The sequence below is a fragment of the Symphalangus syndactylus genome, chromosome 14 (genome assembly GCF_028878055.3).
Source record: "Symphalangus syndactylus isolate Jambi chromosome 14, NHGRI_mSymSyn1-v2.1_pri, whole genome shotgun sequence".
NCBI lineage: Eukaryota > Metazoa > Chordata > Mammalia > Primates > Hylobatidae > Symphalangus > Symphalangus syndactylus.
In genome coordinates this window covers 13613863-13638284 of record NC_072436.2, presented here as the reverse complement: position 1 = coordinate 13638284, position 24422 = coordinate 13613863, and the positions used below count along the sequence as shown (strand labels likewise).

At 55.5% G+C, this 24422-nt stretch overlaps 1 protein-coding gene and 1 long non-coding RNA gene across 2 annotated transcripts in view; both read right to left on the bottom strand.

Moving 5' to 3' along the window:
- The window catches only part of LOC134732415 (mucin-2-like), a 242186-nt gene that overhangs the window by 114229 nt on the left and 103535 nt on the right, over positions 1 to 24422 (bottom strand). The window lies entirely within an intron of this gene.
- LOC129462151 (uncharacterized) lies at positions 1259 to 3843 on the bottom strand. The gene is made up of 2 exons (XR_008650775.2): positions 3605 to 3843; positions 1259 to 1762 (listed from the first exon to the last, which is right to left on the bottom strand). It is a non-coding gene; the product is annotated as an uncharacterized lncRNA (long non-coding RNA).

Sequence of the window (24422 nt, the reverse complement as noted above, 5' to 3'; positions counted from 1 at the left end):
GCAGGAGGCGCATCAGGGCCAGGCTGGGGTTGGTCATCCCTAGCTAGGTCTGTCCTTGTTTGGGGTGGGGAACAGAAGGATGTGCCAGGCTGGGAGGGAGACTTGAGCCAAGGGCAGTTGGGGACCAGGGCTCCGGCCTGGTCAAGCATAGATCAGCGCCTCTGTTTGTTTGGAGTTGGGGGTCCTGGAACAGAGGAGGGGGAGTTGAGCCTGTAGGAGCTTCTAAATGCTTAAAGCAGCCCCTTTCTCTGAGGCCTGGGATGCTCTGAGGACCCTTGGGCTGGGAGCAGCCTTAAGCAGAGCCTCTGTTCAGTTGGTCTCTGCCGCCAGCAGAGACAGGCAGCCCAGGGGAATGATGGGGGCTCAACCAGAGGTGAGGGGTTGAGGGGGACCATGGGGGACTCCTTGTCTACCCTTGTACTTTTGCATCTTGAGAACATAAGCCCTCCCCTGCTCCCTCCGCCAGCTGCCCTTGCAGGGGGCACTTGGAAACCTGGAGGAGAGAGAAACTAGCAACCTGGGGAGGGAGGTAGAAGAGTTATTTTGGAAAAGAATGAGCTGCCCAGAGAAGGAGGAGGAGAGAGGAAAGTCATCTCCAACAATAAGCAGCTCACCTCTCCTCCCTACCACCCCAGCCACCTACGCCGCCGCTCCCTGCAGAAGAGAAGCAGGAAGAGGTTTTGCAGAAGGCACCAGGCTGCTTGGGTCTCGGATCCTTGGAGAGGTGCAAGCTGTTATTCTTTGGCTTCTTGTGGGCAGCCTGGGGCTGTTTCACATGGAATCACAGGTCTCACTCCTGGAGTCAGGCCTGAGGGCTTGTGGGGTCTTTCCTGTTAGCAGAGGAGAAAGCCGAGCCCTGGTCCCATCCCCAGCAGGCAGGCAGAGCTGAGCCCGGCTCCCAGGCCCTCGGCACAGACTAAGTCTTGGCTTAGACTCTCCCCTACTTCACTGGGGAGGCTGTGTTCCTATTTCTCAGGTGCCGTGGGGCCCGGTTGGGCCCGGTTGGACACTCCAGGGGGTAGGGGAAGCTATTTTGAAGATGCACCTGTGGGGAAGGTGGCATCAGGTGGAGGCACTGGTCAAAGTCACCTGGGATCCCAGCGTCCTTGATTGCTACTGCTGGAAGCAGAATAACAGACCAGGCTCCTCAGAGGGCACATTCCCTAGACAGGGAAGGGCCAGGGCTGCTATAGTCCCCAGCCTGGTCACACCTCCGTGTGTGGCTGTTGGCAAATCAGATGACCATCTGAGCCCCAGGTTTTTCCTTTCCTTATTTTATTAGTAACACATCAAAAGTATTATTTGCTGGGTGCATCTTCCTGTTTCATTCTGAGGTTCGAGGCTGAATTGAGATAGAAATGGTATTTCCGTTAAGACATACATGAGGCTGAGCATGACGGAGGCTCCAGGCTTCCATGGGCCTTCCACAGATCAGAAGTTAATTTTCCTGGAAGTGACCATCTGGAGGCAGGTGGCTGAGCCCTGGGAGGTCACCGGAGGCTTGAGTACCTTCTCTCTTGGGACTCCCCATCCTGAGGGTGTCGGCCCACATGCTTGGCCCAAGAAGGCTCACAATTCACCACGTTGCAAACGTGTGGTAGAGATGGAGGGATGCCCCCTTCCGTGTGTGACCCAGGAGCTGGAGCTGTCACTTCCGTGTATATCCCATCGGTGGGAGAGTAGTCACAGACTCACACCCAGCCCGGGAGGCGTGGCCATTATCCTGGACGATGAGGTGCCCAGCTGAATATCAAGAATCCTGCTATTGCACGAAAAAGGAGAATGCAGATGGGGCTGTGAGAATCCCGGTCCCAGATGGGGGATGACGATTTTAGTATTAAGGGCCCCGGGGACACTGGGAAGCCTATTCCTTCCCTGCAGAAGGGACAGTGGCCGCTTCCTGCTTACTGGGGTGGCCCGCTGAGACAGGTGATGAGACAGCATCCAGCCCTGGCTGGGAAGGAAGGCTTTCCCCCTTTCTTTTGTTAATAAGCAAAGAGAAGCAGCTAGGAGGCACTGCTGTGGCCAGAGTGGGATGGGGCGGGAGGTGCAGAGGTTGGAGGGTCTGCTAGAAGATGCTCACTTTTGGAGGGTGAGTCCAGGGAAGTTTCTGGTCCACCTGACCCCTGGCAGAGGCCTCCCTGCGTCTCCTTGCCGCCAGCATCCTCCCCCCACCTCCTGTGCTCTCCCACTCTCATCTAAACTATGAGAAAACAGGATGCTGCTCACCGCCCCAGGCCACAATCTTAATAATTTTAATGTGTTCTTGTTCTGTTCACTTCAATAAACTATTTCCCACTAACTGTTCATTAGCTCGCCTTTCCCCTGGAGCAACTGCAAAACCATAAACAGCACCTCATCCCCCCAAACACCCTTGCTCTCAAAGTTGGGTCTTCTGCTGGTGGTAAGGGGTGCTGCCTCCCATGCCCTAGCGGCCACAGCCACCCCAGTCTGCGCACGTGTGTGGGCGGGTAAGAGTGGGCCATATGCCCACCTTTACCCAATTCATTTATTTATTTATTTTTGAGATGGAGTTTTGCTCTTGTTGCCCAGGCTGGAGTGCAATGGCTCGATTTCGGCTCACTGCAACCTCCACCTCCCGGGTTCAAAAAATTCTCCTGCCTCAGCCTCCTGAGTAGCTGGGATTATGGGCACCTGGCACCATGCCTAGGTAATTTTTGTATTTTCAGTAGAGATGGGATTTCACCATGTTGGCCAGGCTGGTCTCGAATTCCTGACCTCAGGTGATCCGCCCCCCTCAGCCTCCAAAAGTGCTAGGATTACAGGTGTGAGCCACCACGCCTGGTCCCAAACTCATTTATTTTTAAAAATAAAAGCACATGTCCATCCAAATGTTGATAGTGCCTTGATTTACAATAGCCCTAACCTGGAAATAAATGTACACCAACAATAGCTAAGCAAATTGTAGCACATCCATGCGATGGACTACTACTCAGCGATGAAAAGGAGTGAACCATTGGTGCAGGCAAGGGCATGGCCGCATCTCTGGGGAACGGTGCTGAGGGAAGGCAGCCAGGCAGCAAAGAAGTGTGTACTGTGTCATTTCACTTATGTAAACTCCAGAAAAGGCAAACTCATGTACAGGGACAGACAGCAAGGCAGTGGTTGCCTGAGGGTGGGGAATGCAGGGAGAGGGAGGAGGGAGAGGGCACATCAGGACAGGAGGAAACTTTGGGGGTGACGGATATGTTCCCTATCCTGATGGTGGTGATGGTTTCACGGGCATATCTGCGTGTCATAGCGCATAAACTGTACCCTTTAATCATGGGCAGTGCGCCATATGCCAGTCACACCTCAATCACGCCCTTTAAACACACACGCATGCTGCCTTCTCCAGTCCCTGAGTCCACAGGGCAGGAGCCCTGCCCTTGGGGTGCTTTGTGGTGGGCACCCCCCCCAGCCTTGAGCTTGACTGGCAGTGAGTGTGCCCAAAATGGGAGCTCCGGATGGTTCTCCTTGAGGGATGGGGTGGGGGGGCGCCTTCTAAGGGTGAGTTCAGAGGTGGGAGAACAACAGTGACATGGGAGAGGCATCTGCAGGCACCAAGGGCTGCCTGTGAGCGGAGGGTCAGCAGGGCCCTTACTTCCAGAAGTGCCAAAGCACCTTGGCCATCCTGGACACAAGAGAAGCAGGTCCCGAGAAAATCCTCAACGGAGACAGAGGACTGAGGTGGCACCAGGCACCAGGGTGAGCTGCTCCCTTCGCTCGGCTCTGGATTTAGTTTGGACTTGCTGGTCTCTGAGAGGGCTCTGTGGTGGCTGTTGGACTTGAGTCTCCAGATTCCACCAAACCCCTTGCCCCAGAGCTCCTCCCCATCTTTCTGGCTGCCTGGCAACTGGAGGCCTCTCTGTGATGGAGGACTTTCTGGAATGATGGACCTTCAGTAGGGTGAGGGCTACCTCCCTCCCTTCCCCAGCCTCCCCTGCAGCTAAGGCCAGCCATGCGGCCCGGACTTGGCCAGGCAGGTGTGTCCATGGCAGACCCTGATCCAGGAGCTGACGGGTCTCGGGGAAGGAGATGAGGCCCGCCCTCTCTCTCTGGGAAGCTGTATTGGGGTGGTTGAAGCATCACCCTTCCTGGTGTAGAAGTGGTAGATTAAGTTTTTTAGGAATCCCGTAACAAACTGCAACAAACCTAGTGGCTTAAAACAGAAGTTCATGATCTTGCCGTTCTGGAGGTCAGAAGTCCGACACTGGCCTCCCTGGGCTAAAATGCAGAAAGGCTGCATTCCCTTCTGGAGTGTCAAAGGTGGGGTCTGTTTCCGTGCCTCTTCTAGTCTCTGGAGGCTGCTTGTGCTCCTTGGCTCCCAGCTCCCTCTTCCTTCTTCAAGATGGAAGCCCTCATCCTGCGGAGCCAGCAGCACAGCTCTCTCGGACCCGCCTCCATCATCACATTCTCTCTGACACTGACTCCTGCCTCCTCCACTTCTTTTTTTTTTAAAGACAGAGTTTAGCTCTTGTTGCTCAGGCTGGAGTGCAGTGGTGCAGTCTCAGCTGACTGCAACCCACACCTCCCGGGTTCAAGCAATTCTCCTGCCTCAGCCCCCCAAGTAGCTGGGATTGCAGGTGTGTGCCACTATGCCTGGCTAATTTTTTATTTTTTTGTTTTTAGTAGAGACGGCGTTCACCATGTTGGCCAGGCTTGTCTCAAACTCCTGACCTCAAGTGATCCACCCCACCTTGGCCTCCCAAAGTGCTGGGATTACAGGCATGAGCCACTGCGCCCAGTCTCCTCTTCCACTTTTAAGGACCCTGTGGTTGCATTGGGCCACCTGGATCATCCAGGATCACCTTCCATCTCAAGGTCACCAATGAGCAATTCCAGTCCCATCTGGAACCTTCCTTCCTCCTTGCATTGTAAGCTAACATAGTCACAGGTTCCAGGGGTTCGGACGTGGGCATTTTGGGGCCAGTGTTCTACCTCCCTCTGGTGGGGTATCTCAAACTCAGCGCCCAGGCTGCAGGCAGCAGTGGGCATGGAGGTGTTCTTGAACCAGTTTTTCAGTAGTTTTGGTTGCTTCTAGAGGTTTAGCCTTGACCCTACACCCTGCTCTGGGTCTATCAAGTCCTCAGTTTCTTCATCTGTAGATGGGGATGAGCACACCTGCAGAGGTCAGGGAAGGATCCTAGTGAAGGCAGTCTCTTCTTCAGCCGGGAAGGATTCTGCTGGGGCAGTAACAGGGCTGGGGCACGTTTCCGGCTCCCCGGTCAGGTGTGCATGAGTGTAGGGGAGGGAGCTGAGGGTCTGGGCTAGGGCAGGGCAGTGGGGAGGCCAGGAGGGCACCGAGGAGAGGGCGTGGTAGAGATGGGGGCTGTGGCTGATGGGGAGTGGCAGCTGGGGAAGGGGAGGAGCGGAGGCTCTGCCAGGTTTGCAGAACAGGAACCACTGTGGCTGTGTTGGAATAAAGACCTTAGTAGAAGGAACAGGTATATCATGGGCCCCTCAAAATCCATATGGTGCCGTCCTAACTCCCAGGACCTCTGCGTGTGACCGTGTTTGGAGAGAGGATCTTTGAAGAGGTGATTCAGCTGAAATGAGGTGGTGGGATGGGCCCCAATCCAACCTGACTGGTGTCCTCAGTGGAAGAGGGAATGCAGAATGCAGGCCACATGGGGATGGCCATGGAGGACACAGGGAGGGGACAGCCAGCTGAGAGCAAGGAGAGAGGCCTCCAAAGGAAGCCGTCCTGCTGGCATCTCCATCTTGGACGTCTGGCCTCAAGATCTGCAGGAGAATGAATGTTTACATCCACAGTCTGTGGTCCTCTGAGATGGCAGCCTGAGCCAACTCAGACCTGGGGGACGGAGAGCAGTGGTGGTCTGGCCCTGTGAGAGGGAGAGGCCACCTCCCAGCCCCACCTCCTCTGGCTGAGTCTCGGGGAGGCAGGGAGAGCCCGGGGAGGGTGCAGGGTACAGGGCTGCCACTCCCCGTGACAGATGCTTCTCCAAGAGCAGGTTGGAACTGGAAGGAGGGGGCTCAGTCCTGCCACCCCCCACCCTATCAGGCTCCACGGGCAGGCGGTCTGAAGGTGTGCCAAGACGTGAGTCTGGCTGGCAGTGGTGACCAGCAGCTGCTGCCTTTGTGGGTGGTGACTGGGTTAGCCTGTGTATACCTAGTAACATGTGCATGGCTGAAGAGAAACCCACACAGTCTCCAGGAGGAGAATGAGAATGAAAGGACGCCTTAGAAAATCCCTACTTTTGAAAAATCTTGAACTAAGGAGAATGAAATTTACATTAAGGGTGAATTCAAAGACACGCACAGTTCAGGGTCTGAGAGGTCTGAGATTAGCCTGCCGTCTTCTCTACAGCCTGTCCTTTATCCTTCTCCCCGGATTCGGGTGTTTCTTAAGCGGTGTCATGAACACACACTCGATCTTGTATGATGTATGTGTCTTCACACGGGTGAGAGCAGCCACCAGCAGCGGCTGCCTTTGTGGGTGGTGACTGGGTTAGCCTGTGTACGCCTAGTAACATGTGCTAGCAGTGCTAGCAGCAAGCTGCCCATAGAGGCTGCATCTCACACAGCCACGTGCCCCTGAGTCCTGAAGGCACACATGAACATTAAGTGACGTGCACGACTCCTGCACTTGGTTTCTGAAGGACACTGGGTTATGCCCCGATGAAACTGACATTGACCCGACAGTCATCACTGAGAAGTTCATGGACACTTGTACAGGTCAGAATTTGCCATCGAGGCACTCAGTGTATTGCAAACTCTAGCGACAAAAACCATCTAACGTGATTCAGTTAAGCCTCACTTCTGCCTGTTGGTAGAGACGTGCTTTTACTATGGTTATTTAATAGCTGCAACTTTAAAATGTGTAGATTCCTGAGGGCCCCCTCGCTGGGTGTCATTGGCTTTGCAGGTTGCTCAGGGCTCCATTCCTGCTCAACGTCTCCCCCCAGCTTGGATCAAACCCTTCGGTGCTGGATTTCAACTTTGGGATAATACAAAGTGAAGGACAGGCTGGGCGTGGTGGCTCACACCTGTAATTCCAGCACTTCGGGAGGCCGAGGCGGGCGGATCACCTGAGGTCAGGAGTTCGAGACCAGCCTGGCCACTATGGTGAAACCCCATCTCTACTAAAAATAGAAAAATAAGCCAGGCGTGGTGGCACGTGCCTGTAGTCCCAGCTACTTGGGAGGCTGAGGCAGGAGAATCGCTTGAACCTGGGAGGCGGAGGTTGCAGTGAGCTGAGATTGTCCCACTGCACTCCAGTCTGGGCAACAGAATGAGACTTCATCTCAGAAAAAAAAAAGTTGGATTAACTTTAACAGGAGTAAGAGAAGAAGCGCCCCATTGATGTCTAGATGTCTCCAGGAACGGTGTAGAAGAAACCAGCCTGAAATGAGATCGGGCGTGATGTGGCAGCTAGGGACATCACAGTGGACAGCCTGCGTCTCAAGGGCACGAATGATAACCCTTCTCTGCCGTTCGCCCTGCTGTGGAGGGTGGAGCCAGGTTCTGGGACCATTGAGGAACCCCCAGAGAATCGTGTGGGGTTCCAGGAGGGCATCAGGGTGTGGAGGGGGTCATTTGAGAAATACCTACAGGATGGCGTGTGCACATGTGTGCATGTGTGTGTGTGTGCATGTGTGTGTGTGTGTGCATGTGTGCGTGTGTGTGCATGTGTGCATGTGTGCGTGTGTGCATGTGTGTGTGTGCATGTGTGTGTGTGTGCGTGTGTGCGTGTGTGTGTGTGTGCATGTGTGCATGTGTGTGTGTGCATGTGTGTGTGTGCATGTGTGTGTGTATGTGTGTGTGCATGTGTGTGTGTGCATGTGTGTGTGTGCATGTGTGCATGTGTGCATGTGTGTGTGTGCATGTGTGCATGTGTGTGTGTGCATGTGTGTGTGTGCATGTGTGCATGTGTGTGTGTGCATGTGTGTGTATGTGTGTGCATGTGTGTGTGTGCATGTGTGTGTGTGCATGTGTGCATGTGTGTGTGTGCATGTGTGTGTGTGTGTGCATGTGCATGTATGTGTGTGTGCATGTGTGTGTGTGTGCATGTGTGCGCGTGTGGTTGGCTTGGGCTCCATGGTGCGGGAAGCAGCCATGATTGCTGTTTTTTTATTTTTCGTTACTCCAGAAGGTAGGTCTGAACTCCAACCTGGATGATGGCCAGAGGAGAATGTTGCTGTTGAAAAGGACGTTTTCCAGTAGAGGGGGCTCCCCCAGGGCTGGGGGAGGGGAGATGGTGAATGGCTTGTCCCTGGAGTGCTCCCTGGGTGACACCCTGTCCGTCGGGGATGTGGAGGAGATCAGAGGATTGCTGGAGTCCACCTGCCCCGGAGCCTGCCTGAGTCCCTTCACAAGCCCCTTGTAGTGGGTTGAGCTGCCGCCCATACCCTGTTCATGTCCACCTAGAACTTCAGAGCCTGCCTTATTTGGACACAGTACCTTTGCAGGTATAGTTAGTTAAGATGAAGTCACACAGGATCCGGGTGGGCCCTAAGTCCAACGACTGCTACCCTTGTACAAAGAAAAGGACAGAGGAGAAGGCCGCATGAAGACAGAGGCGGAGGTCAGAGAGACGCAGCCACAAGCCCCAGAGTACCTGGGATTGCCCGTGGCCCCCAGGAGCGAGGAGGGAAGCACAGGAGGGAGTCCCCCTGGAGCCTGCCTGGCCCCGCTGACACCCTGATTTCAAACACCTGGCCTCCAGAACTGTGAGAGAATAAGTTTCTGTGTTTTCAGCCTCTGATTTTGTGGGACTTTGTTGTGGCAGCCCCAGGACCCGAATCCATGCTTTCGTGCTGGCCCTGGGCAGTCTCTGCACCTCCTAAAAGAGAAGATGCTGTCGAGGTTCTACCCTCCTGGAGTGCTAAAGGGCTTACAATCAAATGGAAAATTCGTGCTATTTTTCACGATGCCACGTCCCCTGCCTCTTTCTTTGAAAAGTATTTGATGCTTATAGCCAATGTCTTAGCATCTACAAACATATTAATATGATTATGGTTTCGACTGAACTGTGAAAAACGCACATGTCTTTCTTGCCCTGTTGCCTCCATCTCCCTCCTGGGAGCAGAAACCCCAACTGGGCGGGTGTGATCTCCCAGTTCCATTTCTCGGCTTCCTCGGCTTGGGTCTCTCCCAGGCCTGCTGAGCCTGGTTTACATTTGCCTCTTGCTGAAGGAGATGCAGGATACTGAGAGGAAAGACTTCATTAACATTCAGACGCTTTGGCTACACAATTGTAAACACCTGGATCTTGGGAAGCACAGAGAAATCAGATTGATTTTTCCAGCGTGTATCCAGATGTTTCTCATCACGTGGACACCCCCGTCTCTTCTCCATCCTACTGGAAAATCCATTTGTCCAGACGAGTGTGCACTCCGCCGGCGTATGCAGCCTGCCTCTCCTTTCTGTTCATGACTTTTGCTGAGATTCGGCTGAGCACATCCACACAAAAGGGACAAGGACTCTACTTCTGCAGAACAAGCTGAGCACGGCCCTCCTTCCCCCAGGACTGCCTGGAGTTGCCTAGCAATCTGACACTATTCTGCCTGAGCAGACACACGGCTTGGATGGATTTTTCCTATTTTTAATTTGTTTTCTGGGTGGTATTATTGTGCAATCACAGGCTGAGCTCAGAGATACGGCTCATGTCCCACTCAAGACAAGGAGATGGAAGATGGGGAAGAAGCTGTGGGCCCCTGAGTGGACTGCGGCGCCTGTTCCAGGAGACACTAGCCACTGCCCCGGCTGCAGAAATTGACGGTGACTCAGAAAACCTTTGCTATTTCCACTTGTGCGTTTTTTAGGCTATCGCAGCTCCCCAAACACAGCTGTGTTATCAAGCAGCACAAAAAGAGTAAATCCTCGTGGTGTGGACGTGGGACCCCGAACTACCTGGACTTCCATCTGACATTTCCCATCCACGTGGGAGGAGAGATGGATGGCATGCAAGTGGTTTATCCTCCTCTCAAGAAGATAAATGTCAGAACTGAAAGCCACTGGGCACTGATATGGAGTCACACACTCTTAAATAAAATATCAAGCCTGGAGGTGCACATGTGACATCGCAGATGGCCCTGCCTGCTCCCTGCATGTGACACAAGAGGCGGCGGGGCGGCGGGGCAGCGGGGCTGGTGCAGTTGGCAGTGTCCCAGGCCGGGACCCAGAGCTGCTGGCAAGCCATGGGACATTCTGGGCCTCAGTGTTCTCATCTGTGATATGGGGGGAGTGTGCAACATGACCTCTGAAGTTGCTTTCAGCTCAAAATGCGGGGATGACTTCCACGACTGGAGGGATGAGCTCACTGGGGAGACAAATAGGATCACCTGGGAAAATGGGACGCTGGTATTTAGGGAGAAGCAGAGAAAGACAGGTGGAGATGCTGACGTGCAACCTTGGGAAAGAAGAGTGGGAGACGGTGCTGTGGTAGAAGATAAAGTCGAGGTTTCTAGAAAGGGACTTGGCCACGGGGCCACCTGCAGTAAAGGATCAAGTAAACCAAGAATGGAGTGCAGGCCTGGCTGTTTGTGATTCAGCCTTCCTTGGTGACCCCAAAAAGCCATTTCCCTGGGGTGTCCGTGGGTGTGGACGTGGAGGTGGGGGTGCTTGTGATTGAGGGAAGGCGAGGATGGCAGGGGAACGAGGGGAGAGAGGAGCATCTAGAGGTGCTTCTGGAAGGATGGGGAAGACCAGATAAAGTTTTTAGGCTGGTAGGCTAAGACCCCCCCATCCCCAGAGCAGGAAAGACAGAAGAAGATGGAGCAAGAGGGCTGGATGGAGGGAGACAACGGAAGAAGAATTTGAAAGGGAGCAGGAAGGCAAGATGAAACTAGAAGGAGGCGTGCAGGGAGAAAACTGCTCCCATCTGAAGGCTCTAGCTTCGAGGTGAAACTGTGCCACCATCTGCCAGGAAAAAAGGGTCAGGAGAATGAGGGATGATAAACCTTGGGACTGAAGTGAAGAGCGGAGAGCCAGCCGGCAGACACAGCTGAGGCTGAGGCTGGGTGTGTGAGGGCCGAACACCTCTCCTCCAGCTATGGGACAGAGCACAGCCCGGCCCCGTGACGTCATCGTTTAAGTTAGCTGGTTGGCATCTCTGACCTCCAAGGTCTCCTTGTGACCTACATTCCATGGAGCCTGGACAGGTGCACAACCCCTGAGAGCCCACAGAGTATAAATGTTTGCACGTCTGCCCCGCATGTTTCGTGAAACAGTAGTGGGGCGTTTTGATCATACATTCCCTCAGGTCGTGTGGGGCTCTCCCTAAGTGGGATTTATTGATGGGGGGCTTCACAGGGTCCCACAGGGTGCTTGGACGGTGGCCTGAAGGGGAGATCCGACACATACAACAGCGGTAGCAGGCCTGGCAGTAGTGGGGAAGTAGTAACACGTGTGTGTGTGTGTGTGTGTGTGTGTGTTTGTATAGAGAGAGACAGAGAGATCCATTCTTTTTTTTTTTTTGAGATGGAGTCTTGCTCTGTCACCCAAGCTGGAGTGCAGTGGTGTGATCTTGGCTCACTGCAACCTCCACCTCCCAGGTTCAAGTGACTCTCCTGCCTCAGCCTCCTGAGTAGCTGGGATTATAGGTGCCCTCCACCTCACCTGGCTAATTTTTGTATTTTTAGTAGAGAGGGAGTTTCACCATGTTGGCCAGGCTGGTCTTGAGCTCCTGACCTCAGGTGGTCCACCTGCCTCGGCCTCCCAAAGTGCTAGGAATACAGGCGTGAGCCACCGTGCCTGGCCGAGAGATCCATTCTTAACAAGGAGGTTACGACTGCATTGAGTAACCTTGTAATTTACTCTGTTGGACTGAGAGAGCAAGCGAGGCAGCCAATGGTGGTGACATCAGCTCTCCGACAGGCCGTCGGTGCTGGCCACCTGTGGACCTTACAAGAACATCAAAGACCAGCAAGGAAAAAGCAGGCCCCTGATCTCTTGCTTTCCTTGATCCTTCTACAGTTGCATCTCCACCTCCTTTCTATCTGTGGATGTGTCCAGTGCTGAATATGAAAGTGGGGCCATGATGTCCTTTCTGTCTGTGATGATTTGGGGCTGCTACCCTTAGACGGAGGAGCCTGGGAGAAGAGAATGTGAAAGTCTGGAACCGCAGCTGCCCCACGCTTTACAAGAGCCTCTTTTAGGGAGTTCATGGGCAAGGCATGAGGGGCTCCTTGGCTGGGGCTTCTGGCAGGTTGGTGGGCTGATGTGTGTTTTCTGTTTCTTTGTTCCCTGTGGCCACCTCCTGTTGCTAAGAGTAGGATCAAAGTAAATGCTTCTGTAGGGCGAAATGAGGGTCTTCAGCTTACATAGGTGGCAGTGCATGGAGAGGAAAACAGGCACTCCACTGCAACATGGCCTGAGCCGGCCAAGCACAGAGGGGAGCAGGGGCAAGGTTCACCTGGCACTGAAAGGGTGGTACAATGGCAGGAGGCATCTTGGTAATGACAGCCCTCCACATGTCTGAGCCCTAGGCAGCTGGACATGCCACCACCCTGCTCTCATCTGGACTGGCAACCTCTTGCCTGGTACACAGCTGCCCTCCTGCCATCCCTCCTCTCCCACTATGTGGATCCCTGCCCACTTACTAGATCCTCTGTTTCTTCCATCCCTCATTGCCCTCTTTCATGCTTTATGCCCTTGTTTTGTTGGAGCACATCCTCTGGTAGCTGAGAGATGGTGTGTGGGAAATAATTTTGTCGAGACCTCGCATGTGCAAATGTCTTTGTTTTAATCTCACATTTGATTGTTAATTTTGTGAAGTGACGGATTCCAGGCCAGAAATCACTTTCCATCAGCTTTTGAAGGCACGCTCTGTGATTGGTTAGCTTGCCCTCTTTGTGTCGAGAATTCTGGAGCTATTCTCGTTCCTGCTCTTTTTTATGGCACCTGGAAACTTGGGGAAACATTTTTTTTTTGTCTTCAGTGATTTACTTTTCAAGATAATATGCCTTGATATGAATCAATTTCCATGGATTTTGTGGACAATTTGGAAACTTATTTCTGGAAAAAATTTCTTAAATAATTGATGATTTCCTTTCTTCTTTTCCTCCTCCTCCTTCTCTCTGGGGGCCCCTATGGGGGTGGGGGTTAGGAATCCTTTTGTGTTGAGCCTCGTGAATTGATCATCTAGTTTTTTCATCCCCTCTTTCTTCTTTTTCTCCTCTTTGCCTTTTTGCTTTGCCTTCTGGGGCATTCCCTTACTTTTCTCTTCCAGCCTGTCTGTTGAGATGTTTTGTTTCTGCTCTCATGCTTTTAACTTCCCAGCTTTTTTGTTCTCTAAATGTTCTCCTTAAAATAGCACCCTGCTCTTGGTTCATGGATGCGGTATCTCCTCTGATCTCTGGGAGGATATTAAATACGGCTATTTCTGATATTTTCTCCTCCCTGCCTAATATCTGTTTCCTCGAAGTCGGCCCCGCTCTGTTGCCTGTTTTGGCGGCTCTTTCTCATGAAGGCTTTCCGCAGGTGTCTGGTCATCCTTGGCTTTCTACTCACATTTAGGGGGGCTGCAAAGCTGGTTGGCAGCTCTGAGCAGGGAGTGGGGCCTGTGCTTGGAAGCAGCAAAACTCTGTCTTCAGGTTTCCCCTCTGGGTGCTGGTGAGATTCCCCAGAGGAGATTCTTCCGGCCTCCTGCCAGGACAGTGGAGGTCAGGATGCTGACAGGTGCTGTGAGGGAAAAGGGGGCTCTCCGTGCAGGATGCCCCTCTGTCTGCAGTGTGTGGCGGCCCCCAGGCCACAGAGGCTGCTTCAGCGTCCCCAGGGAATAAACCTCCAGAGGGGCTATCCGAGGATCTCCAGGCTTCCCCAGGTCTTGGGCCCCACGGCTTCTGAACCTTCTAGGGGTTCCATTGTCAGCCTTCCCTGCTGCTGGGCTGAGACTCAGCTCCGTGAGGGCGGGCCACCACTTCTCCTGTGCCTCCCTGCTGCCCACAGCTGGCTACTGTTCTCTTTTCTCCTGTTCTCCAGGTCGTTGGGGTTTATGCCTTTTTAAAGTTATTCTTATTTGAGACGGAAGTCTCGCTCTTGTTGTCCAGGCTGGAGTAGTACAGTGGCGCGATCTTAGCTCACTGCAACCTCCACCTCCCGGGTTCAAGTGATTTTCCTGCCTCAGCCTCACAAGTAATTGGGATTACAGGCACCCACAACCACACCTGGCTAGTTTTGGTATTTTTAGTAGAGACGGCGTTTCACCATGTTGGCCAGGCTGGTCTCAAACTCCTGACCTCAGGTGATCTACCCACCTCAGCCTCCCAAAGTGCTGGGATTACAGGCTTGAGCCACCAGGCCCGGCCTCTTTTTAAAATTTTCGCTTTGTAGTTTTAGTGGGATTTTTCAGAGGGCACGAAATTAGCTCTGTGTGTTCAGTCGTCCTGTTGGCCCCAAGCCCAGTCTCCCTGTGTTTCTCTCCTAATGATTATTGCCAAGGACTCCCCAGTCCTCCCCCATGTGCTCACTTTTTAAAAATTAAAGTTTCCAAATCAGAGGTTTTAAAAGTTCTCTTAGATGACATCCCCAAATGGAAAACCTCCCGGTTAGTGCTGGTATGTCCTGCTGGCCCTGACACTTACTCTCTTCCGGCCAGATCCCTGTCTACGACAGCTGAGCGTGAAGGGCAAACTCTCTGGGGCTGGTAATGAGGCCGGCCTGGCTGGGGCCTGTTCCCAAGGGGTGCCCTCACGCGCGGGCCCTGTGGCCAGTTGGAACCACAGAGGCCAATTTCAGTTTACCACCTGGGCGTCTGAGCAGGCCCACCATGTCCTGAGTCCTGGGCTGGGACTGGTGGAACTTGGAACAAGATTTGGTGCTGTCTTCAGAAAGCTCTTCTAGAACGTCCCCAAAGAATGATTTACCGGGCCCTATGCTTTGCAGGGACTCCTTTTCCACTTGGGCACACAGCTCTGCCAGGTAAGTGTGTCCCCACTTCACAGGCACATGCAGAACTCGCGTGGGGAGCTGAAGGGAGACAGAGATGGGCTCGAACCCCACTCTTTGAGAGGTTTCTGAGAGGAGGCTCCAAAGGGCAGTAGGGTCTGGACCAGAGAGGAAAAGACTCCCCAGGGAGAAGAAATGTGGGCAAGGGACAAGCGGGACCGACAGGGGGCGCTGCCGGCACAGCGAGGCAAGAGCCCTGCCTGCAGGGAGACAGGTGCCTGCCAGGCAGTGGCTGGGCCCAGCCGGGAGTTGGAGGCCACGAAAGCCTGGACCATCTGACAGCAGAGAATCGAGAGGCCCAATTAGGGCTTTTGAGCTGGAATGCGCCATTTCAAATCCGGGAGCTGGGGAAAGTTCAGTCAACCAGGCAGCTGCCTTGCTCGTAGACACGGCATTTATCTGGTGGTTAGCTGTAGGGCTGTTTAGCTGTATGCTTGGAATTGTATAACACGATTCCCACCGGCCAAGACAGATCAATGACCCAGACAGGCTGGAGGGCCAGAAATTAAAAGCATGACGCTCATAAGTGGGCAGCGGCCACTGTCTTGGCCACCGTCTCTGCTGCCCTGCGTGGGGGGGATGGGGGGGGGGCAGCCAGCAGCCCAGAGCCCCCAGTACTGAGAGGCTCCAAATCCATGCCACTTCCTTCCCGGCCTCCGGGTCTTCCAGGCCCCTACCAAACCCCAGATTCCATAATGTGCTTTTCACCTCACACAGAAAAGCAGGACAGTCAGGTGCGAGGCGGAGGCTAATTGTTCCAGGAGCAGCCTTCAGGAGCAAAAGCAACATGGGTACCGGTTTGGATCTGTTTCTGTGTAGATTGGAAATGTCCTTTGATGGTGCAGGCTCGTTCCTCCAGCCTGGGTGCTGCACCAGAATGTCTTTTGTTTTGGAAATGATTACTCAGCCTCCTGCCTAAACCTGTTTGGGACCGTCCAGACCTTCTTGCCCACTTTTGGTGTTGTGTGCCAGTGGTGGGCTGACCCCAGCAATAGATCTCTCCTGCCTTTCCAGAGGGTCCCCACTCCACTGTGTCCTCAGCCTCTGCTCTCCTGCTCCCTCTGCACCCAGGAGAGAGACCCTCCCAGAACCCACACCAGGCCCCTTACCCTAGATGCTGGGGGAGGCTGGGACTGGGGACAGGAGCTACCTGATCTTTTGATTTTAGGGAAATCCTAAGCTGACCTCCCTCTCCGGCCGGGTGCAGGTGGAAATGTTTAAATCGGTTGGGTTGGCCAATCTGGACTAACAGCCGGGAGTGGGCCCAATCGCTTCCTTTCCAGTGATCCCCCAGGAAGTCAGGGCATCTGGGCCTAGTAAGGGGGTTTGGGGCGTGTGGGCAACTCAAAGGCATGGCATGGCATGGCATGCGGAGTGGGGTGGCATTCGTCCCTGATGCTTGGTGACCACGTCCCGTTGCTGGGGATCCCTGGGCCTGGGAAAGAAAAATGGCCCCCAGGGACAGCGAGGCACAAGGGCAGGGTCCTGTTAAGGGTCACCTGGGCTGATCCGCCCCCAAGATAGCCTGGAGGTGGGGAGGGGCAGCGGGCTTGGGGCTGCCCTTGAAGGGACCAGGGCAGCGCGGGGTTCTGGGATCTCCCGTGTGTACCCCACCTGTTCTGTGCCCCTGCCCCGAGGAGTTGGCCCTGAAGGCCGCAGGGTGCTGACCGCCGAAGCCCACCTGGTCATGGCTCTCCCCGCTCCGCCGCCCTCTCCGGCTGCGCGACAGCCCTAGCCCCCTCCCATGCCGCGCTGCGCGCTCCGCCCGAGCTGCCACCGCCGCCCGCGCCGCCGCCGCGTGCTCCTGCTGCCGCCTCGCTCCAGCCGAGCGAGCCAGAGGAACGAGAGAGAGAGAGAGAGAGAGAGAGAGAGAGACAAGGAGGGCGGAGAGAGGAGGGAGGAGAGAGAGAGAGAGAGAGAGAGAGGAGGCGAGGGAAGAGCGAGCGCGGGTCTGCTCCGAAGCTAGCAGAACCTCCTTGGACAGCGGCCCCAGCCGGGCCCCAGCAGCTCGCGTGGTCGGAGGAGAAGCAGCTGCCACAGCTGCCGCCTGAGCCCGGCCTCGCGCGCCCCTTGCCGCCAGCTCGCCGGTGCCTGTGCGGCCCCAGGACGCCGCTGCCCGCTCAGCGGCCGGGATGCAGCCGGGGCATGGCCGCCGGCCCCCAGTCACCTGCCGCGGGGAGCGCTAAGCCCGTGAGTAGCCCGGTCCTCGTCGCCCGCCTCTCCCTGAGGCGGTCATTCCCATCGGGCTGAGCTGGGGGAGGGGGGCATGGCCGCGGAGGGGCGCATGGGACCCTGCAGTGGGAGGCGGGCTGCGGAGCACGGCCGGGGCTGACCGAGGGCGCGTGGGGTGGGGTGGCGCCCTCGGGGTCAGGGGTCCCTGCGCGGGGTCGGGGTCCCTGGGTCCCTCCGGGGCTGGGGTCCGGACGCTCTGTCCGGCCGTGGGCCAGAGGGGTGATTTTGTGAATGGGAAGGCCCGGGGGTCGGGCTCCATGGAGATGCCGGGGAGTCCCGCGCGCTGCGTGGCGGTGGCAGTGGCGGTGGCGGTGACGGTGGTGGTGGCTGTGGCGGCGGCGGCGGCGGCACAATGCCCGGCGCGGGGAACTCCCCGGCGGGGGGAGGCAGAGGCGAGCGGAGATCCCGGCCCCGCGGGGCGCGTCCGAGGAGGCAGCCGGAGCCCGCGCGGGTGGGAGAGAGGCTGGCGACCCGGCGGTGGTGCAATGTGCGTCTGTCGCGGCACCCAGGCCCCGAGAGAGCCCTGCCGGGGTCCTCTGAAAGGAGGGTCGCTGAGAGGTTGATGACCCAAAGGAGTTGTGGGGAGGAAGGGGCTGCCACAGCTCCCCAAATAGGAGCGGGGCCCGCAGCACCGCGGTGTGCGCGGGGGCCGAGCAGCTTGGGGCGAGCGGCTCGCAGGGCCCTACAGAGGGCGGGTTGGGGGCGCTCCGGGCCGAGTCCCCAAGCGCGATAGGAGGGCTCGAGCGGGAGCAGAGGCTGCCTCTCTGAAGCCTCGGCCACCCCCAGGGCCTCGAGCAGCGCGGCCGGGCTGGGGAAGCAGGGCACGCCCCTGGCCCAAACTTTCTGCCCTGGTGGCCCCGGGCGATGGTGGGGCCCGCCCGGGGCGTCTGGGGCTCGCACCCTCGGGAAGGTGGTCTTCTGTGGCGTCTCGGGGTGGCGCGAGGCCAGTGGTCATTTTGGTGCTGCGGGTCGCAGGCTCCATCCCCCGGACGCGGAGCCTCCTCTGGCGCGCAGCCCTGCAGTGTCGGTGCGGGGACCGAGACGCGGGGCCCCGCGTGGAGGGGCATTGGGAACCTATCGGGTCCCCAAGCGGCCCTGGGATCCCTGTCTCACGTGGGGTGGGGGCGGGATGTTCCCGGAGTCCACTGGCGGGGGCGGGGGCCCAGCGAGGTGGGGAGAAACTCTTGGACAACAGAGCTGCCTCCCCCTCCCCTTTCCGTTCCAGCTTTGGCGAGGGACCTGATTTATTTAATGATCACTTTTAAAAAGGACTCCCGCGGAGCCGCTAGTCCCGACGCGCGAGACCACCCCGCGGTGGAGGCTAAGGACAGAGACCCAAGGGATCCATCCCTGGGTTTAGGTCCCCCTTCCTGCCCCAGCTCGAGGTGAAGTCGCTTCTCGGGCGCGCAGGTTGCTAATTTCCTGCTCAAAACGCAGGCTGGACTTGGGGACGCCTTGGGCACGCACCCGGGCGCCCCGGGCACTTAGCGTGGAGCAGGTAGGAGGCTAATGGAGTGGGGTCGCGCGTAATGAGGTCTTTCAGCCGGAAGCCGGCTTCGGTTTTACTGGTCTGCAAAAAATAATGGAAAAAAAAAAGGTATAAACATTGCGGCAGAACCTGCTCATTAAGTGTGCATCGCGGATTCGGGACGGATGTCTTAATTAGGCTGCGTTGTTCACGGGGATATTACACTAATTAAAACCAGACCCTCCAGGTGAGCGAAAATTGTGAAGGGAGAGAGGAAGCAAAGTTGTGGAGAAGGCGCTGCCTGATGAAAGCCGGGTATGGGCCTCTTGCAGGGGCGCCCCAGGTCACTGAGCGCCGGCGGGGTGGGGGCGTGGGGGCGGCATGGCTGTGGCGGAGGAGGGGAGCCTTCTTAGAACCATCCCGGCGCGCCTTCCTTCTCCGCTTCCTGCGGGCGGGCGAGGAGCTCCCTTTGGCCGAGGACCGAGGCTGGCCCCCCCGCCCCTCCCCCAGGACTGGAGGCCTTCCTGCGTGGGCGCCTCGCTCACCGCACACTCCTGGAAGCAACGCTTAACCCCTCATTTCCTGGCTGACGGCTTCTGGGAGGGCAAGGCTGTCCCCAGGAAGGCGACAGAGCAGGTGACGTGGGGACCCCTGAAGAGGTTAAGGAGCAGAAGCACGGTTGAAGGGACGCACCCAAGCCGAGACAACCTGGGCCTGGTGAGGTGGCTGCTTGTGTGCAGCAGGGGTTGCCACTGGTGCTGGGCGTTTGCGCTTGCACGGCTGGGGTTTTCTGGCGTGAGTTGTCCATTTCTAGCAGCTATCCACCCCCTTCCCCCCAAAGAAAAAAGGGAACCTGGGTGATTGCTTTGATCCACCTTCCTCAGGGGCTTGGGACCCAGAGAGACCCGTGCCCACCCCGGGGACCTCGGGTCGCCTCTGGTTGCCAGGAGGAGTCAGGAGTCCAGGGAAGTCCCTAGGCTCCGCCCCTTACTCGGATGGGCCTTTGCTGCAAATGCTCCGCACCCAGTGACCTCGGTCGGGAGCCACAGCGGAGCTGGGAGTATTCACTGCCCTTCTGCAGGCACCAGAGGCGGATGTTGAGGGAAGGTGGCGGCATGGGCGGCCCCTGCCTCTGAGTGGCTCAGCAGGCACTCGGCGGGCGCTAGCACCAAGGACAGGGCCAGGGCCTCCACAGCCTGCCCTCGTCGCCCTCCCTCCTCTGACAGGGTCCCAGGGCCGCTGGAGGCGCTGCGGGCGCCCGCCCTCAGGCTGCTGAGGACATGGGGAGGGCTCCCGAGGCTCATTCAAGAGCCAGAAAAGCCCAGAGCCTGCGAAGAGGTAATTACAGCAAGGAGGCCTCCTGGGTACCGTTCCAGAGTGGACCTTCTGTCCTGCGCCTGTCACTTACTCAACTTGGAGCGTGGCTGATGGCGCATCGGTGAAATGGAGAGATTATCGGGCTCTTTGGTGTCTGGGGATGAACTAAGCGCTGTAGTGGCCAGAGAAAATGCCATCTTCCCTGGCTGGTTCAGCCCTGCTGCCTCTCCCCTGCAGCCTTCTTTGACACCTCTCTCCCAGCCACATTCAGCCCTGGCCCAAGGCGCCTTCATACTGATGTGTGGCAGTTGGAGGTGCCTTGCTGCTGAGGGCCAGGGCCCTGCTTGGTTTATCTGCCCCCTCCCGCCTATATGCAGATGGTGGTCTGACCCATGATGCCTGTGCAATTCGGAAGGAAGGAATGCATAAGTCACGCTCCTATCCCACCCAGAAGTGCCAGAGTGGTGGTGGTGGGGGGGGGGGGCAGTAAAGAGAGGAAAACATGTCAGTGGCCAGAGCCACAGCGCTGAATGCGAAGCTGCAATATTATTTTCAGCCCTTGCAGGGTGGGGCTTCCCTCCTCCAGCCCAGCCCAGCCCAGCCCAGAGCCTGCAAGTTTTGGTCGGTTGTCTCCCTGTGTTTATTTATTTCCACACTCCTGCTTGATACTCTGTTATAAAGACAAATGGAACCTGACACGCAGCTGGCATTTGGTGAGGAATCTTTTCTTTTTAAACAAGTGAAAGGGAAAAAGCCATCTTGAAACTTTCTCCCCCTTCAACAGAGACCCGTTTCCTCGGGAACCTACCGTTCCCTAAATCCCTGAGTGCCACAGGCCCCTGCTCCTGGCACAAGGCACTGGCTTTATAAACACCTCCCGTTTGCACCTCCACCCTTTGATAAGCTGCAGCATCTCTCCACGCTCTTTCATAAAGCAGCGCAATATTTTCACAGGCTCATGAAACATTCAGGCAGCCTCAACATCTTACTTTCTGCTGCCTCTCTGAAGTAGGCTGCTCCCTGAGCCATCCCTGTCCTCTATAACGTCCTGGGTCTATCTCCCTCTCTCACTGTCTGTCTGTCTCTTCCTCTCCCCCACTCTTTTTTTCTCCTGTGCTTTCTGAGTGGCACGGATGCTTAGTGCGTGATTGCCTCCTTGTGTGACCTGTGAGGGTTGAGGACGGCTCTTGGTTAACAGTGGCCATGCAAGGAGCATTGCATACATACATATGCTGTGCATACACAGCGGGGCCTGTTCTGGGTTGGGGACCCACAGACAGACGAGTCACCTCCCTTCAAGAAATACCATGTGATACAGACTGATTTGGTGTATAAAATAGACATTTTTAAGTGCAATGCACTTAGTAAATTAGTTTGCTATCACAGTTTCTCCAACACATAGACTGACACCAAAACACGCCTTAGAGGGAGACTGGAATAATAAAGAGTATAAAGTCTGTTACTTTATTTGTAGCTCGGGGCGAGCTCACAGTCTATCAGCTGCATTTTGAAAAGTGTGGCCAGGGTCTAGGCGGAAGGAGCCGTTCTGGATGCATCTTGCTTGGGTACCACAGGAGTCCCCCTCTTGGCCTGGAAAAGGACCATCCACCATCTTTAATTTAGGGGCCTAGGGATGTGCTCCACTGTGGGATAGGACTCGTACAGAAATTACAAGTGCTAAGTGGACAAGTATGTTTTCTCCCAAAGCAAAGGCCAACTCTCTGGCACAGGGAGCTTGGTGTCATCAGGCCTCTGATCCTGGCCCTTACCTGCAAGACACGTGAGGGCCTTGACTGCTCTGGCCAGGCGTCCTTCTGGTTTCTTCCTGGTCTCTAGACAGACCAGCAGCTAGAGGTGGTCTCCTTGCCCCTCCTCTCCCTCCTCACTGCTGCTGCCCCTGCCAACTCTCTGCACTTGAAACATTGACCAGACTGTGGTATCGAAGGCTCTGCAGTCAGGGGAAAGGGGGCAGAAGAATAAGGGATGGGGTGCTCTCCTCTGTAGGGAGTGTTCCCCTTGTGGGTAAAGAAAGCTGTGGCTTGGGGAAGCTTTTTAGAAGTGAAAATCAGTCTTCCCTTAGATCCATCTCCACTCCTTCCGTGTAGGTTGGGGCCAGGTCTCGTGGGTTCCACCTGAGAGGTGGGTTGTAACTTGCTGGCGTCAACTTGAGTTGGGGGGTCCTCAGCCTCCGTGGTTTCCTCTTAGGACCAAGAGCCAAGCACTTGCTATTCCAAGTTTTCTTTTAAGGTTTAATTATTTGTGCTCAGAACATATTCCCAGCAGAAAAAAGAAAGAGGAAGAACATATATATTTTTAGGAGTTTACTTGCTTATTGCTTTGGTTAGCGGCTGTGCTGAGAGCTTTCTCCCAAGATTCCAGAAGAACAGAGGCCTAGGCGGAGCGACCGCACTGTACCTGGCCATCTCCCTACTGGACCCACCGCTGGTCATCAGCTCTGTATGCACAGGTCTCTGCTTGGCTGGCTGCTCCATATGTGGGGAGGTGAGCCCACCCTTCCTTGAGCGCTGGGCTGTGAGTGGAAGCCAGCTGGCGAGGAAGGTAGCTGGGTATGTCTATTTTAGCCCTTTTAGAAACTAATCCCATTTGTAGGCGAGGAAACTGCCTAAGCATAGAAAGCTGCCACCAGCCAGCCCCTGAACAGTTTCAAGTCCTTGTTTGGGGGCCCGGTTGAGATCATAACATGTATCTTTTGTGCTAGAGAGGAGAATCCTGTGTACCTTTATTTCTCCAAGGCATCCTGTCTTGCTTCAAAATTCTCCCTCCATCAAAACAAACAAAGGTAACCTGGACCTCCAGATCCGATTCTCTTCTGCAGAGCCACCAATACAGTAGTGGAGGCAGTGTACCACGCAAACCAAGGGCACATTCAGAGTTCTGCCCATGAGCAGCCCAAACACCATGGACTGCAGTCCTTCTCATCCACGTCTCCCTGTCTGTGACACCAGGTGAGACCCAGGGATGAAGACGGCAGGAATGGCGGTCCCTGGAGTCCAGGTGCTTCTGCCCTTGCTCTCATCCTGCAGTTCACGGCCTTGGACACCAAGCAAATGCCGATTCCTGGGCCAGGCTCATGTCTCCGGATCGTTTGCTTTTAGGCAACAGTCATGAGAACATGGAGGAGCAGGCTATCCTCAGCAATGAGATTTTTGATGGAAAAATGGGAAGCTCTTTTGGAGCCAAAGGACATAGGGTTTCCTTGTATTGGGAAGGTCCACAATTTGGAGAAAGATTTAAAGCAGTACAAACACCCCAGTACCTTTAGAAATCATTTCTCACTAAACTTTGATAGCTCCAAACTCTTACTCAATGCAAATTAGAGGTTTCTCTCCTGGATTACATCAAAAGCAACTCCTATTTTTCTGGAACTTTTGAGGGCTGGGGGCTGGCTGAAGCTCCAGGGTCTGTTCCTAAGAGCTTCCGGGCACCTTGGAATCAAGCACCTGCTGGTGACCTCTCCTTCCCCACGCCAGCCCACCCCACCCCACTTTTTAAAAAGCAATGGCAAGAAGGCCTTTTTAGCTTTTTGTTTTCAGCAGCGAGGTATGAGGATGACTTTTTAATGCATCACATGGGAGAACCACACACGCCGGTATGTCCCGACGTTACTCGTCACATTGACATCTGAGCAAAAAATGGAAATCCGGAATATGCTTTAAACTGGGTCTGTGCACAGGCTCCTGATGGGCTCTGCAAATGCCTAATAACTTGGTGTTGACACCTGCCCTTCACCCTGGAGGTGTGGCTGAGTCTTCACCCAGTTAGTTTCCTTATTCATGGGAGGTTCGGAGGTTGTACATCTTGGCAGCTCCCCACTCCCATCAGCTGATTCTTATAAGAATCACCCTTTGCCCCCGGGGCACACACAGTTACATGCACATTGAAATGAAGTGACTTCTGAGCAAGGCGGTATGTCAGTTACCTTTCATGAGACCTTAAAGCCCATCAGGGCTGGCCGCACAACCTGTGGGTGTGGTGAGTGGATTCGGCCTGCACCTGCTGGCTGGTGAGAGGGCTCTGTGCAGGGACAGCCTGAGGCCAGAGCTGACTTCTGATGGTGGCAGTGTTGCCTGCAGCATACCGCTGGGGAGGGCGTGCCACCCAAGGCAGGCTCTGGAACCTCAGTTTACCCAGCTGAGAAGCAGGGACTGCTGCGTGGATCAGGCAATCTATGTAAAGCCGCTGATGTGGTGAGTGGGACCCTTCCCTGGAGCTATCCACCTGGTAGAGGAACGAGCATGTTGCTAGGGTTAGGAAGGGTCAGGGTTAAGGAATGGATTCCGAACTGTTCCCTGTGGGTACAATTATGATGCTGCTTTAAAAGAGCTCCTGACAAATTTGCAGATGCAAGGATGGAAACAACCCTTAGCATGTCTCTATAGAGAGGCTGGGGTCTGAGGAGACCCTCACTCCCTCGGGTGGCCTGGAAGGGCTCCCTGGAGCAGCGCCCAGCAGCTCATGTCCTTAGGAACAC